This window comes from Oncorhynchus mykiss, chromosome 15 (genome assembly GCF_057628025.1).
Source record: "Oncorhynchus mykiss isolate SJ-2025 chromosome 15, ASM5762802v1, whole genome shotgun sequence".
Classification (NCBI taxonomy): domain Eukaryota; kingdom Metazoa; phylum Chordata; class Actinopteri; order Salmoniformes; family Salmonidae; genus Oncorhynchus; species Oncorhynchus mykiss.
Genome location: NC_143036.1, coordinates 6,346,834 through 6,364,529, shown reverse-complemented (window position 1 = coordinate 6,364,529; position 17,696 = coordinate 6,346,834). Strand labels below are relative to the sequence as shown.

General features: G+C 45.2%; 1 protein-coding gene across 5 annotated transcripts in view; it reads right to left on the bottom strand.

Moving 5' to 3' along the window:
- Positions 1-17,696, bottom strand: part of LOC110489533 (nuclear receptor coactivator 2) — a 188,496-nt gene that overhangs the window by 130,105 nt on the left and 40,695 nt on the right. For all 5 annotated transcript variants that reach the window (XM_090199235.1, XM_090199237.1, XM_090199236.1 and 2 more), the window contains exon 2: positions 12,536-12,616. The gene's annotated coding sequence lies outside the window, so the exon portion shown is untranslated. The remainder of the gene's footprint in view (positions 1-12,535; positions 12,617-17,696) is intronic.

Below are 17,696 nucleotides of genomic sequence, written 5' to 3'. Positions count from 1 at the left end.
AGGGCTTGCTAACTATTACAGACTACAAAGAGAAACCCGGCCAAGAGCTGCCCAGTGACACGAGCCTACCAGACGAGCTAAATAACTTGCTCGCGTCGGGGCAAGTAACACTGAAACATGCATGAGAGCATCAACTGTTCCTGACGACTATTTGATCACGCTCTCAGCAGCCAATGTGAGCAAGACCTTTAAACAGGTCAACAGTCACAAAGAAGCAGGGCCAGACGGATTACCAGGACGTGTACTCCGAGCATGCGCTGACCAACTGGCAACTGTCTTCACTGACATTTTCAACCTCTCCCTGACCCAGTCTGTAATACCAACATGTTTCAAGCAGACCACCACGGTCCCTGTGCCAAAGAACAAGAACCTGCCTAACCGAACCGAAGCACTCAAGTCTGTAGCCATGAAGTGCTTTGAAAGGCTGGTCATGGCTCACATCAACACCATTATCCCAGAAACCCTAGACCCACTCCAATTTGCATACCGCACCGACAGATACACAGATGATGCAATCTCTATTGCACTCCACACTGCCCTTTCACACCTGGACAAAAGGTAGACCTATGTGAGAATGCTGATCATTGACTACAGCTCAGCGTTCAACACCATAGTGCCCATTAAGCTCATCACTAAGCTAGTGATCCTGGGACTAAACACCTCCCTCTGCAACTGGACCATGGACTTCCTGACGGGCCTCCCCGGGTGGTAAGGGTAGGTAACAACACATCTGCCACATGGATCCTCAACACGGGGGCCCCTCAGGGGTGCGTGCTCCGTCCCCTCCTATACTCCCCGTTCACTCATGACTGCATGGCCAGGCACGACTCCAACACCATCACTCAGTTTGCAGATGACAACAGTGGTAGGTCTAATCACCAACAACGATGAGACAGCCTATAAGGACGAGGTCAGAGACCTGACCATGTGGTGCCAGTACAAAAACCTCTCCCTCAACGTAATCAAGACTAAGGAGATGATTGTGGACTACAGGAAAAGGAGGACAGAGCACGCCCCCATTCTCATCGATGGGGCTGTAGTGGAGCAGGTTGAGAGCTTCAAGTTCCTTGGAGTCTACTCCTGAACTGCTAATCAAATGGCTACCACTATTTCATTGCCCCCCCCCCCGCTGCTGCTTCTTCTCTCTGTTATCATCAATGCATAGTCACTTTATTAACTACACCTACATACCTCTACATATTACCTCAATTACCTCGACTAACCGGTGCCCCCGCACATTGACTCTGTCCCGGTACCACCGGTTCCGCCCACCGGCATCCTAATAAGGTAAACAAGAGCAAAGAGAGAGAATACGGCAGACAGAGTGACTGCTGTTCTGGAATTGATTTGCACTTTTCGCACCAAAGTACGTTCATCTCTAGGAGACAGAACACGTCTCCTTCCTGAGCGGTATGACGGCCGTGTGGTCCCATGGTGTTTATACTTGCGTACTATTGTTTATACAGATGAACGTGGTACCTTCAGGCGTTTGGAAATTGTTCCCAAGAATAAACCAACTTGTGGAGGTCTACAATTTTGTTTCTGAGGTCTTTGGCTGATTGTTTTTGATTTTCCCATGATGTCAAGCAAAGAGGCACTAAGTTTGAAGGTAGGCCTTGAAATACATGCACAGGTACACCTCCAATTGACTCAAATTATGTCAATTAGCCTATCAGAAGCTTCTAAAGCCATGACATCATCTTCTGGAATTTTCCAAGCTGTTTAAAGGCACAGTCAACTTAGTGTATGTAAACTTCTGACCCCCTGGAATTGTGATACAGTGAATTATAAGTGAAATAAACTGTCTGTAAACAATTGTTGGAAAAATTACTTGTGTCATGCACAAAGTAGATGTCCTAACCGACTTGCCAAAACTATAGTTTGTTAACAAGACATTTGTGGAGTGGTTGAAAAACGAGTTTTAATCACTAACCAACCTAAGTGTATGTAAACTTCAGACTTCAACTGTAGGATACGTCACACTACAGAATAATAACAACCATTCAGTCAACATATATAGGATCCACTACATTCAGTCAACATATATAGGATCCACTACAGACTAATAACAACCATTCAGTCAACATATATAGGATCCACTACAGACTAATAACAACCATTCAGTCAACATATATAGGATCCACTACAGACTAATAACAACCATTCAGTCAACATATATAGGATCCACTACAGACTAATAACAACCATTCAGTCAACATATATAGGATCCACTACAGACTAATAATAACCATTCAGTCAACATATATAGGATCCACTACAGACTAATAACCATTCAGTCAACATGTATAGGATCCACTACAGAATAATAACAACCATTCAGTCAACTGAGGAGCACACCGAGAAATGTGTCACAGTCACACAATCAGTCAGACCGGGACTTCAGAAGATATGAAAATCAATTGACTGAGTGGCATGTTGCTCTGGAGTGAAGTGGTTGGAGGTGTCGGTAGCTAGGTAGGTATGTGTGTGGCCTGCTCAGAATTCAAGGACAACTCTAGAACTCTGCTAAGAACACATACAGGGACAACTCTAGAACTCTGCTAAGAACACATACAGGAACAACTCTAGAACTCTGCTAAGAACACATACAGGCACAACTCTAGATCTCTGCTAATAACCCATACAGGGACAACTCTAGAACTATGCCAAGAACACATACAGGGACAACTCTAGAACTATGCCAAGAACACATACAGGGACAACTCTAGAACTCTGCTAAGAACACATACAGGGACAACTCTAGAACTCTGCTAAGAACACATACAGGGACAACTCTAGAACCCAAGTGGGAGGGGTTGTTCCACAGGGTAAAGCCTAAACACACACTGCTTTTAAAGCAGCACACCATTAAAACACTGGATCCTTAATAATCATGTTTGACCATTTCTAATCAGTTGCCATAACAACATAGTGAGACAACGATTTGAGTGTCAGTGTTACCCTGCTGGGGGGGTGTCTGTTGTGATGAACGAGTGGTGTGTGTGTGTGTGTGTGTGTGTGTGTGTTGTGACGACACTTCCACTCTGTCTGCCGTAGTCTTTCTCTTTGCTCTTGTATTCCTTATTAGGATGTCGGTGGGCAGAACCGGGAGGGTCGTCAGTGAAATGGGACACACCTGGGCCTGGGTGTGTCCCAGGATAAATACACCACTTCCCCCAGTCATTGGGGAGACTCTCTCCATGCAGACACACCTGGTCCTGGGTGTGTCCCAGGATAAATACACCACATCCCCCAGTCGTTGAGGGGACTCTCTCCATGCAGACACACCTGGTCCTGTGTGTGTCCCAGGATAAATACACCACATCCCCCAGTCGTTGAGGAGACTCTCTCCATGCAGACACACCTGTTGGATTTTGGTCGTGGCATTTTTGTGGCTGGTTTGTTTGCTTTGGCATCTTTTAACATTCCTCACTATCACATCTATACACGCAACCACTCACTTACACTACTGATTAGTGACTACACACACACACACACACACACACACACACCATAGTTAATTGTAATAAATATATTTTTGTTAGTCCTTATATCTCCTCGTTGTTTCCCTTTTTTGTTTACGGGCTTCGAGCCGGTTCGTGACAGTGTGTGTGTGTGTAAATGGTCTTCAAAAACACTGAATCGCCCGTTTCAGTCACATTACAATACGCAAAACCGCCTCTCACTGCCAGACAGTCCAAAATGGCACCCTATTCCTTTTATAGTGCACTACTTTAGACTAGCTCCCATAGGAAATAGGGTGCCTTTGGTAAGACTATGGCTTTGTCTCGAGTCTGCCAAGGGGGCATGTGCCAGCGTAGCATGCCTATAATCATGTGGGTTAGTGGGCTTCGGTCTACAGAGACACACCCAGTGGTTATGGGGATCCACTGGCCTGCACGGGCCATGACTGTGCATTAATCTACATGGAATATCAAAAACACTAGTTAGAGAGTAAGAAGGGGGGGGGGGGCGCATTGATTTGAAGTCTTAGTCGACTGTAACAAGAGCCTAGAAACATTGGCTTTCAGCCCTATGGGCCCTGGTCAAACGTAGGGCCCTAAAATGTGGTCCCATTTGCGACGTGTCCCCCCCTTACACTGTAGAATAATATATAGGAAGAAAACAATGTTGCAGCTGTGTCGCGATGGCTTCTTCTGCTCCATATGGAGAGTCAGTAAGGAGGGAGGGATTCTCTGTTAGGACGTGGGGGGAATTGCATCATGGGTAATTTATTTTCCCCCAAACAGAGAGAGAGAGAGAGATCCGTCACAGGGGGTTAGCAGGGCCTCTCTCTCTCTCGTTTTTGCGTATGGAGACATTGGTATGGTGCTGGAGATAATGAATATGAGAATGAAAATGAGCAGAATTAGCCTTTAACTCTGGATGCCTAATGGCACCCTATACTATACACTGCCTTTGGAAAGCAGTCAGACCCCTTGACTTTGTATTAATTTTGTTTTACGTTGCGTCTTCATCGATCTACACACAACGCCCCAACATGACAAAGCGGAAGCGGGTTTTTTGAAATTGACATAAGTATTCAGACCCTGTGAAATGAGACTCGGGTGCACCCATCAGACACACATGACTGGTCCCTAGCTGTGTGTTGCCGCTTTCCATGATGTCTGTTTTCTGTAGCTTGTGAGGTGTGGAAACACTTTGTTGCTTTTATGAATTTTGTCTTGCTGATTTTTGTTCTATGTTGCTCTGTCTGTATGCTATGTCTTGCTTGTCCTATGTTGCTCTGTCTGTATGCTGCGTCTTGCTTGTCCTGTGTTGCTCTGTCTGTATGCTACGTCTTGCTTGTTCTATGTTGCTCTGTCTGTATGCTACGTCTTTCTTGTCCTATGTTGCTCTGTCTGTATGCTACGTCTTGCTTGTCCTGTGTTGCTCTGTCTGTATGCTATGTCTTGCTTGTTCTATGTTGCTCTGTCTGTATGCTATGTCTTGCTTGTTCTATGTTGCTCTGTCTGTATGCTATGTCTTGCTTGTTCTATGTTGCTCTGTCTGTATGCTATGTCTTGCTTGTTCTATGTTGCTCTGTCTGTATGCTACGTCTTGCTTGTTCTATGTTGCTCTGTCTGTATGCTACGTCTTGATTGTTCTGTGTTGCTCTGTCTGTATGCTACGTCTTGCTTGTCCTGTGTTGCTCTGTCTGTATGCTACGTCTTGCTTGTCCTATGTTGCTCTGTCTGTATGCTATGTCTTACTTGTCCTATGTTGCTCTGTCTGTATGCTACGTCTTGCTTGTCCTATGTTGCTCTGTCTGTATGCTACGTCTTGCTTGTCCTGTGTTGCTCTGTCTGTATGCTACGTCTTGCTTGTCCTATGTTGCTCTGTCTGTATGCTATGTCTTACTTGTCCTATGTTGCTCTGTCTGTATGCTACGTCTTACTTGTTCTATGTTGCTCTGTCTGTATGCTATGTCTTACTTGTCCTATGTTGCTCTGTCTGTATGCTACGTCTTGCTTGTCCTATGTTGCTCTGTCTGTATGCTACGTCTTGCTTGTCCTATGTTGCTCTGTCTGTATGCTACGTCTTACTTGTTCTATGTTGCTCTGCCTGTATGCTACGTCTTACTTGTCCTATGTTGCTCTGTCTGTATGCTACGTCTTACTTGTTCTATGTTGCTCTGTCTGTATGCTATGTCTTACTTGTCCTATGTTGCTCTGTCTGTATGCTACGTCTTACTTGTTCTATGTTGCTCTGTCTGTATGCTATGTCTTACTTGTCCTATGTTGCTCTGTCTGTATGCTACGTCTTACTTGTTCTATGTTGCTCTGTCTGTATGCTATGTCTTACTTGTCCTATGTTGCTCTGTCTGTATGCTACGTCTTGCTTGTCCTATGTTGCTCTGTCTGTATGCTACGTCTTGCTTGTCCTATGTTGCTCTGTCTGTATGCTATGTCTTACTTGTCCTATGTTGCTCTGTCTGTATGCTATGTCTTACTTGTCCTATGTTGCTCTGTCTGTATGCTACGTCTTGCTTGTCCTATGTTGCTCTGTCTGTATGCTATGTCTTACTTGTCCTATGTTGCTCTGTCTGTATGCTATGTCTTACTTGTCCTATGTTGCTCTGTCTGTATGCTACGTCTTACTTGTCCTGTGTTGCTCTGTCTGTATGCTATGTCTTACTTGTCCTATGTTGCTCTGTCTGTATGCTACGTCTTACTTGTCCTGTGTTGCTCTGTCTGTATGCTACGTCTTGCTTGTCCTATGTTGCTCTGTCTGTATGCTATGTCTTGCTTGTCCTGTGTTGCTCTGTCTGTATGCTACGTCTTGCTTGTCCTATGTTGCTCTGTCTGTATGCTACGTCTTGCTTGTCCTATGTTGCTCTGTCTGTATGCTACGTCTTGCTTGTTCTATGTTGCTCTGTCTGTATGCTACGTCTTGCTTGTCCTATGTTGCTCTGTCTGTATGCTACGTCTTGCTTGTCCTGTGTTGCTCTGTCTGTATGCTACGTCTTGCTTGTCCTATGTTGCTCTGTCTGTATGCTACGTCTTGCTTGTCCTATGTTGCTCTGTCTGTATGCTACGTCTTGCTTGTCCTGTGTTGCTCTGTCTGTATGCTATGTCTTGCTTGTCCTATGTTGCTCTGTCTGTATGCTACGTCTTGCTTGTCCTGTGTTGCTCTGTCTGTATGCTACGTCTTGCTTGTCCTGTGTTGCTCTGTCTGTATGCTACGTCTTGCTTGTCCTATGTTGCTCTGTCTGTATGCTACGTCTTACTTGTCCTATGTTGCTCTGTCTGTATGCTATGTCTTGCTTGTTCTATATGTTGCTCTGTCTGTATGCTACGTCTTTCTTGTCCTATGTTGCTCTGTCTGTATGCTACGTCTTGCTTGTCCTATTTTGCTTGTTCTATGTTGCTCTGCCTGTATGCTACGTCTTACTTGTCCTGTGTTGCTCTGTCTGTATGCTATGTCTTGCTTGTTCTATGTTGCTCTGTCTGTATGCTACGTCTTGCTTGTCCTATGTTGCTCTGTCTGTATGCTACGTCTTGCTTGTCCTATGTTGCTCTGCGTGTGCTCACTGCTCAATGATTGTCTATATTGTAATTGTTTTTAATAACCTGCCCAGGGACTGAAAATTAGCCGGCTGGCTAAAACCGACACTTTGACTGAAACGTTGATTAATGTGCACTGTCCCTGTAAAAAAATAAAAATAAACTCAACTCAACCCTGTTTCCATTTAACAGCCTTGAGACGTTTCTACTTGATTGGAGTCCACCTGTGGTAAATTCAATTGATTGGACATGATTTGGAAAGACACACCTGTCTATATAAGGTCCCACAGTTGACAGTGCATGTCAGAGCAAAAACCAAGCCATGAGGTTGAAGGAATTGTCCGTAGAGCAATTCGGTTTGACATCGCACTGTGGGACACTTACAAAAATGCCCTGATTGCCAATAGCCCATTTTCTGAGAAGCCTGCTGTGGTACATAGTAATTTAACTCATCCATCCTACTCACTATAGCTACACATTAATTTAGTAGTAGTTCGCTACACTCGCATTAACATCTGCTAACCATATGTATGTGACAAATCTAATTTTTATTCGATGTGGTAGTGGTAGAGTAGGGGCCTGAGGGCACACAGCGTATTGTGAAATCTGTCAATGTATTGTAATGTTTTTAAAATTGTATAAACTGCCTTCATTTTGCTGGACCCCAAGAAGAGTAGCTGCTGCCTTGGCAGGAACTAATGGGGATCCATAATAAACCCCAGGAAGAGTAGCTGCTGCCTTGGCAGGAACTAATGAGGATCCATAATAAACCCCAGGAAGAGTAGCTGCTGCCTTGGCAGGAACTAATGGGGATCCATAATAAACCCCAGGAAGAGTAGCTGCTGCCTTGGCAGGAACTAATGAGGATCCATAATAAACCCCAGGAAGAGTAGCTGCTGCCTTGGCAGGAACTAATGGGGATCCATAATAAACCCCAGGAAGAGTAGCTGCTGCCTTGGCAGGAACTAATGAGGATCCATAATAAACCCCAGGAAGAGTAGCTGCTGCCTTGGCAGGAACTAAAGGGGATCCATAATAAACCCCAGGAAGAGTAGCTGCTGCCTTGGCAGGAACTAATCAGGATCCATAATAAACCCCAGGAAGAGTAGCTGCTGCCTTGGCAGGAACTAATGGGGATCCATAATAAACCCCAGGAAGAGTAGCTGCTGTCTTGGCAGGAACTAATGGGGATCCATAATAAACCCCAGGAAGAGTAGCTGCTGTCTTGGCAGGAACTAAATGGGGATCCATAATAAACCCCAGGAAGAGTAGCTGCTGCCTTGGCAGGAACTAATGGGGATCCATAATAAATAAAAACATAAAATCTCCAGCACCAAGGACTGTGTGCACCAGGGAGGGGACTGTGTGCACCAGGGAGGGGACTGTGTGCACCAGGGAGGGGACTGTGTGCACCAGGGAGGGGACTGTGTGCACCAGGGAGGGGACTGTGTGCACCAGGGAGGGCACAGTGTGCACCAGGGAGGGCACAGCAACATCCAGGCGTTACATCCTCAAAGGAGTGAGGGGAAGCCGAACGAGCCACCGAACAAGTTTACCATACGCCCTTCGTGGACTGGCCCCATCTCTGTAGTGATGCAACCAGTCACTACTCCGCGCGTGAAGACTTCCACAGTCGGGAAGTCCCGCGTCAAGAGAGATGGGTCTCTCCAGCATTGGAAGTCCCGCGTCAAGAGAGATGGGTCTCTCCAGCATTGGAAGTCCCGCGTCAAGAGAGATGGGTCTCTCCAGCATTGGAAGTGCCGATAGACACTTTGCAGAGAGAAGTGGCTCCCGGGTGGTGCAGTAGTCTAAGGAACTGCATCTCAGTGCTAGAGGCGTCACTACAGACCCTGGTTAGATTCCAGGCTGTATCACAGCGGTCTAAGAGCACTGCATCTCAGTGCTAGAGGCGTCACTACAGACCCTGGTTAGATTCCAGGCTGTATCACAGTGGTCTAAGGAACTGCTTCTCAGTGCTAGAGGAGTCACTAAAGACCCTGGTGAGATTCCAGGCTGTATCACAGTGGTCTAAGGGCACTGCTTCTCAGTGCTAGAGGCGTCACTACAGACCCTGGTTAGATTCCAGGCTGTATCACAACCGGCCGTGATTGGGAGTCCCATAGGGCAGCACACAATTGGCTCAGCGTCATCCGGGATTGGCCGGTGTAGGACGTCATTGTAAATAAGAATTTGTTCTTAACTGACTTGCCTAGTTAAATAAAAGTTATATTTGAAAAAACAATAATAATAATAATTAAGAAGTGAGCACCTGTGCCAGTAGAGAGACGGGTCCAAGCGAAGTGAGGTCACCTAACGCTGGAAGTCTCTCATGAGGAGGAGACCAAGCAGAAATACCACAATCATGGAGACTATGAGCCCAAGAAGCCAGTACGTGACTGATGTTGCTTTTGGCCTGATTTCTCCTGAAGCCGTGACTGATGTTGGTTTTGACATGATTTCTCATGAAGCCTAGAGAGAGCAGGTGATTTATCCTGAACCCTAGAGAGAGCAGGTGATTTTTCCTGAACCCTAGAGAGAGCAGGTGATTTATCCTGAACCCTAGAGAGAGCAGGTGATTTATCCTGAACCCTAGAGAGAGCAGGTGATTTATCCTGAACCCATGAGAGAGCAGGTGATTTATCCTGAAGCCTAGAGAGAGCAGGTGTTTTATCCTGAACCCTAGAGAGAGCAGGTGATTTATCCTGAACCCTAGAGAGAGCAGGTTATTTATCCTGAACCCTAGAGAGAGCAGGTTATTTATCCTGAACCCTAGAGAGAGCAGGTGTTTTATCCTGAACCCTAGAGAGAGCAGGTGTTTTATCCTGAACTCTAGAGAGAGCAGGTGTTTTATCCTGAACCCTAGAGAGAGCAGGTGATTTATCCTGAACCCTAGAGAGAGAGCAGGTGTTTTATCCTGAACCCTAGAGAGAGAGCAGGTGTTTTATCCTGAACCCTAGAGAGAGAGCAGGTGTTTTATCCTAAACCCTAGAGAGAGAGCAGGTGTTTTATCCTGAACCCTAGAGAGAGCAGGTGATTTATCCTGAACCCTAGAGAGAGAGCAGGTGATTTATCCTGAACCCTAGAGAGAGAGCAGGTGTTTTATCCTGAACCCTAGAGAGAGAGCAGGTGTTTTATCCTAAACCCTAGAGAGAGAGCAGGTGTTTTATCCTGAACCCTAGAGAGAGCAGGTGATTTATCCTGAACCCTAGAGAGAGCAGGTGATTTATCCTGAACCCTAGAGAGAGCAGGTGTTTCATCCTGAAGCCTAGAGAGAGCAGGTGTTTTATCCTGAAGCCTAGAGAGAGCAGGTGATTTATCCTGAAGCCTAGAGAGAGCAGGTGTTTTATCCTGAAGCCTAGAGAGAGCAGGTGTTTTATCCTGAACCCTAGAGAGAGCAGGTGATTTATCCTGAACCCTAGAGAGAGCAGGTGATTTATCCGGAACCCTAGAGAGAGCAGGTGATTTATCCTGAAGCCTAGAGCGAGCAGGTGATTTATCCTGAACCCTAGAGAGAGCAGGTGTTTCATCCTGAAGCCTAGAGCGAGCAGGTGATTTATCCTGAACCCTAGAGAGAGCAGGTGATTTATCCTGAACCCTAGAGAGAGCAGGTGATTTATCCTGAAGCCTAGAGCGAGCAGGTGATTTATCCTGAAGCCTAGAGAGAGCAGGTGATTTATCCTGAAGCCTAGAGCGAGCAGGTGATTTATCCTGAAGCCTAGAGAGAGCAGGTGATTTATCCTGAAGCCTAGAGCGAGCAGGTGATTTATCCTGAAGTCTAGAGAGAGCAGGTGATTTATCCTGAAGTCTAGAGAGAGCAGGTGATTTATCCTGAAGTCTAGAGAGAGCAGGTGATTTATCCTGAAGTCTAGAGAGAGCAGGTGATTTATCCTGAAGTCTAGAGAGAGCAGGTGATTTATCCTGAAGTCTAGAGAGAGCAGGTGATTTATCCTGAAGTCTAGAGAGAGCAGGTGATTTATCCTGAAGTCTAGAGAGAGCAGGTGATTTATCCTGAAGCCTAGAGAGAGCAGGTGATTTATCCTGAACCCTAGAGAGAGCAGGTGATTTATCCTGAAGCCTAGAGAGAGCAGGTGATTTATCCTGAACCCTAGAGAGAGCAGGTGATTTATCCTGAAGTCTAGAAAGAGCAGGTGATTTATCCTGAAGTCTAGAGAGAGCAGGTGATTTATCCTGAAGTCTAGAGAGAGCAGGTGATTTATCCTGAAGTCTAGAGAGAGCAGGTGATTTATCCTGAAGTCTAGAGAGAGCAGGTGCGACAACAGCTGGGCTGTGTGCTCCGCTGCTTGAGCCCGAGTGTCCGGCGCAGATCAACCAGTCAGTCACCAATTTATGCCAAGACGCTTAAGCCTGCCCACGCTGCTACTACGACGCGACGTCGAGAGAGACACGGGGTAACGTGAGCTTAAGCCAAGTAAGTAGAAACAGAAAGCTTTATTTACCAGGGTGGTGGGAAATAAATGCCATCTTTATACAGTGATGCTAGCTAATTAGCTGGCTATCTTCACCTGCGTGATGGGCCGTAGCGTGAGATACCAAGTGTTATGACTCGGGTGTGTAAACCAACTAACTTGAGGTAGAATGAACTGCTGAGTTATCTTTTAACAATGTCAAAAGGGATGGTGCATCAACTGGTGGCGTAACACAGTGAAAAATGAACAGCACGTGCTAGTCAAACAAAACCTAATGGGTGTTTAATTATGCCATTAACCCACTAACTAGCCAAGACACTCAAAAGTTCAGCTAGCTAACCCCGAACGGTGGGAACCGACAGAGAGCTAGAAACCCCAGGTAGAAATAGCTCAAATGTGTGTGGAATCTGATATTAGCGGGATGCTAAAGCAGTGGAGCTGGCTAGCTAACAATGGCAAATGTGTGTAGGATAGGCGAGAGGTGTACTGTAGCTACCTGGCAACAAATAGCGTGGCTAACAAGCTAACTTCACTCTGTAAAGTGAAGCTGAAGTAAGCAGAATTCCTGAAAATAGAAAATACGCCACTCAATGCTCCGTGGCAGGGCGGTAACCCACACCGACAAGGAACAGTGAAGTTGAGGGCTAGTTTTCTGAAGAAAGCTGCATAACGGGGCTAGTAACCAAATAGACTCATGAAGAGGAGAGCAGAGCAGGGTCATAAATAGACACGCGGGGGGGGAGTGATTACATCCATAAAGCTCTGATTTGCCTGTTAGGTATGATTGAATAAGGCTTCAACCAATGACCCTCAAAAGAGGGCGTGTCCCATAGTGAGATGTCGAACCGACTCGACTGCAAGAGAGAACACGTCCACGACAGAAGTGTGTGAGACAGAGCAGTTAACGATCAGTAATTTTGTACAAGGTTAAGACTGGCAGTAAACACACAAGTAAAATAGGACACTGTGCATCTCAGGATTTTTCAAGGGAATGTGTGTGTCTCGGTGTGGGGGTGTGTGTAAGTGTGTCACGTTGTATGTCTGTGCGTGTTTTTCGGTGTGTGAGTGCGCGTCACAGTGTGTGCGTGTGTGTCACAGTACCTAGGTTCTGGTACAGACTCCAGTCAGCTCTTCAGGGCATCATGGCTGCTGGGAGGGCAACCCTTCATCCACCTCTTCTACCTAGTGACCAGACAGGAAGACACACTTAAATCGGGGTTACACACACACACACACACACACACACACACACGATTCTTGACTTGTGTTAACACTGGTAAATTAGGTTAATTGAGAAACTCTAAAGATTTGATTTGACAAAAGGGAAAGAACAGCTGATTACACACAGCTTTCGACACCAATGATAATTTGGTGACTGTCAGAAAGCCATTAACTATCAAACTGTAGACTACTTCAACCACTCAAACAACCCTAACTGAATGAATCATCCATCTCCCCCTGGCAAGAAACACTCAGTCACGGTTTCACTTCATGGTAGTATTGACTTGAAATACAGGTTTATTAGGTTGATAGAGAACATTAAGGGACAGTTAAATGCCATTAAACCCTCAGCAGAACACTGAGGGACAGTTAAATGCCATTAAACCCTCAGCAGAACACTGAGGGACAGTTAAATGCCATTAAACCCTCAGCAGAACACTGAGGGACAGTTAAATGCCATTAAACCCTCAGCAGAACACTGAGGGACAGTTAAATGCCATTAAACCCTCAGCAGAACACTGAGGGACAGTTAAATGCCATTAAACCCTCAGCAGAACACTGAGGGACAGTTAAATGCCATTAAACCCTTAGCAGAACACTGAGGGACAGTTAAATGCCATTAAACCCTCAGCAGAACACTGAGGGACAGTTAAATGCCATTAAACCCTTAGCAGAACACTAGGGGACAGTTAAATGCCATTAAACCCTCAGCAGAACACTGAGGGACAGTTAAATGCCATTAAACCCTGAGCAGAACACTAAGGGACAGTTAAATGCCATTAAACCCTCAGCAGAACACTAAGGGACAGTTAAATGCCATTAAACCCTCAGCAGAACACTAGAGGACAGCTAAATGCCATTAAACCCACAGCAGAACACTAGGGGACAGCTAAATGCCATTCAACCCACAGCAGAACACTAGGGGACAGCTAAATGCCATTCAACCCACAGCAGAACACTAGGGGACAGCTAAATGCCATTAAACCCTCAGCAGAACACTAGGGGACAGCTAAATGCCATTCAACCCACAGCAGAACACTAGGGGACAGCTAAATGCCATTAAACCCTCAGCAGAACACTAGGGGACAGTTAAATGCCATTAAACCCTCAGCAGAACACTAGGGGACAGCTAAATGCCATTAAACCCTCAGCAGAACACTAGGGGACAGCTAAATGCCATTCAACCCACAGCAGAACACTAGGGGACAGCTAAATGCCATTAAACCCTCAGCAGAACACTAAGGGACAGTTAAATGCCATTAAACCCTCAGCAGAACACTAGGGGACAGCTAAATGCCATTAAACCCACAGCAGAACACTAGGGGACAGTTAAATGCCATTAAACCCTCAGCAGAACACTAAGGGACAGTTAAATGCCATTAAACCCTCAGCAGAACACTGAGGGACAGTTAAATGCCATTAAACCCTCAGCAGAACACTGAGGGACAGTTAAATGCCATTAAACCCTCAGCAGAACACTGAGGGACAGCTAAATGCCATTAAACCCTCAGCAGAACACTGAGGGACAGTTAAATGCCATTAAACCCTCAGCAGAACACTGAGGGACAGTTAAATGCCATTAAACCCTCAGCTGAACACTGAGGGACAGGTCAATGCCATTAAACCCTCAGCAGAACACTGAGGGACAGTTAAATGCCATTAAACCCTCAGCAGAACACTGAGGGACAGTTAAATGCCATTAAACCCTCAGCAGAACACTAGGGGACAGTTAAATGCCATTAAACCCTCAGCAGAACACTGAGGGACAGTTAAATGCCATTAAACCCTCAGCAGAACACTGAGGGACAGTTAAATGCCATTAAACCCTCAGCAGAACACTAGGGGACAGTTAAATGCCATTAAACCCTCAGCAGAACACTGAGGGACAGTTAAATGCCATTAAACCCTCAGCAGAACACTAGGGGACAGTTAAATGCCATTAAACCCTCAGCAGAACACTAGGGGACAGCTAAATGCCATTAAACCCTCAGCAGAACACTAGGGGACAGTTAAATGCCATTAAACCCTCAGCAGAACACTAAGGGACAGGTCAATGCCATTAAACCCTCAGCAGAACACTAGGGGACAGTTAAATGCCATTAAACCCTCAGCAGAACACTGAGGGACAGTTAAATGCCATTAAACCCTCAGCAGAACACTAGGGGACAGCTAAATGCCATTAAACCCTCAGCAGAACACTAGGGGACAGTTAAATGCCATTAAACCCTCAGCAGAACACTGAGGGACAGGTCAATGCCATTAAACCCTCAGCAGGACACTAGGGGACAGCTAAATGCCATTAAACCCTCAGCAGGACACTAAGGGACAGTTAAATGCCATTAAACCCTCAGCAGAACACTAGGGGACAGCTAAATGCCATTAAACCCTCAGCAGGACACTAGGGGACAGCTAAATGCCATTAAACCCTCAGCAGAACACTAGGGGACAGCTAAATGCCATTAAACCCTCAGCAGAACACTAGGGGACAGCTAAATGCCATTAAACCCTCAGCAGAACACTAGGGGACAGCTAAATGCCATTAAACCCTCAGCAGAACACTAGGGGACAGCTAAATGCCATTAAACCCTCAGCAGAACACTAGGGGACAGCTAAATGCCATTAAACCCTCAGCAGAACACTAAGGGACAGTTAAATGCCATTCAACCCACAGCAGAACACTAGGGGACAGCTAAATGCCATTCAACCCACAGCAGAACACTAAGCCCCCATTGGCTGTCATATCTGAAGCCCTTAATCTAGCCTGTTCCAAGCAGGTACATTTATTAAAACAACCACCCATTGACAACGGGGCCATTTGTATCACATAAATAACAATAGATTGAATCAGTTTATCATAAACTGAATCCATCCATTTTCTATTTATCACAAACTGATTCATTATATTTAATCAGTTTGTGATCATATAATGAATCTGTTTATCATAAACTGATTCAATCTGTTTCCAAAGTTGACTGCAATGACATCTGATTTGACTACAACAGTCAAAGTCCAAGCCCCTGTCAGTGTAAGGTCTAATGTTTAGGCTCAGTCAGTCCTGGCAGCCCTGTGTGTGTGTGTGTGTGTGTGTGTGTGTGTGTGTGTGTGTGTGTGTGTGTCGGTGGTTGAGATTACATCAGGTGTTAAACACACTTCTGTATCCCAGTGTAAGAATATGTCAAGAGGGCTAAAGGTCAAGAGGGAATTAACGATCAATGGAAATAGTTGTTATTCTATAATGGGGAATTAATGATTAATGGGTCAGAGACACGGGAGGAATTTCAGTCCGGGACTCGTAGCTACATCTAGCAAATTCTCATTGGTCCGAATTGTCTATACATTGAGCCTGAAACGGGATACTTGGCATTTGGCCATTGGCCCAATTTTATTGCAAGGAATTCTAATTGGTCAACTACAGGCTAGGGTTGGGTTATAAATTACATCCTGTTACTTTGTTCTGTGGAGAATCACTGAGGACAGGGAAGAATGACCATCTACTTCCCAGCATAAAAACAATTTTAATAAAAAAAATAATATTTAACCTTTATTTAACTAGGCAAGTCAGTTAAGAACAAATTCTTATTTACAATGACGGCCTAATCTGGCAAACCCAAACCCGGACGACTCTGGGCCAATTGTGCGCCGCCTTTTGGGACTCCCAATCACGGCCTGTTGTGATACAGCCTGGAATCGAAACCAGGGACTGTAGTGACGCCTCTGGCACTGAGATGCAATGCCTTAGACCACTGTGCCACTAGGGAGCCATATGAACTATGATTTGTTCTCTTTGAATAAACCTATTTTTCTCCCCCTGATTTGCTTTGTGGTCTGTGTTAACTGCTAACACCAGCCAAGTGGATGAGAAGCTGGAGGGGAGAGGAGTCCCAGAGGCACCCTATTCCAGAGGTCGACCGATTATAATTTTTCAACACCGATACCGATTAATCAGACAATTTTTGTTGTTGTAATAATGCCAATTACAACAATACTGAATTAACACTTATTTTAACTTAATATAATACGTAAAAAAAATCAATTTAGCCTCAAATAAATAATGAAACATGTTCAATTTGGTTTAAATAATGCAAAAACAAAGTGTTGGAGAAGAAAGTAAAAGTGCAATATGTGCCATGTATAAAAAGCTAACGTTTAAGTTCCTTGCTCAGAACATGAGAACATATGAAAGCTGGTGGTTCCTTTTAACATGAGTCTTCAACATTCCCAGGTAAGAAGTTTTAGGTTGTAGTTATTATAGGAATTATGGGACTATTTCTCTCTCTACCATTTGTATTTCATTAACCTTTCACTGTTGGATGTTCTTATAGACACTTTAGTTTTGCCAGTGTAACAGTATAGCTTCCATCCCCCTCCTCGCTCCTACCCGGGCTCGAACCAGGAACACAACGACAACAGCCACCCTCGAAGCAGCGTTACCTATGCAGAGCAAGGGGAACAACCACTAAGACTCAGAGCGAGTGACGTTTGAAACGCTATTAGCGCGCACCCCGCTAACTAGCTAGCCATTTCACATCGGTTACACCAGCCTCATCTCGGCAGGGTAGCCTAGTGGTTAGAGCGTTGGACTAGTAACCGGAAGGTTGCGAGTTCAAACCCCCGAGCTGACAAGGTACAAATCTGTCGTTCTGCCCCTGAACAGGCAGTTAACCCACTGTTCCCAGGCCGTCATTGAAAATAAGAATTTGTTCTTAACTGACTTGCCTGGTTAAATAAAGGTAAAATAAAAAAATAAAAAAATTTAAAAAAAAATCTCGGGAGTTGATGGGCTTGAAGTCATAAACAGCACGATGCTTGAAGCATTGCGAAGAGCTGCTGGCAAAACGCAGGAAAGTGCTGTTTGAGTGAATGCTTACGAGCCTGCTGGTGCCTACCATTGCTCAGTCAGACTGCTCTATCAAATATCAAATCATAGACTTAATTATAACATAATAACACACAGAAATACACACAGTAGGTTATTAATATGGTCAAATCCAGAAACTATCATCTCGAAAACAAGACAAAATTCTTTCAGTGAAATACGGAA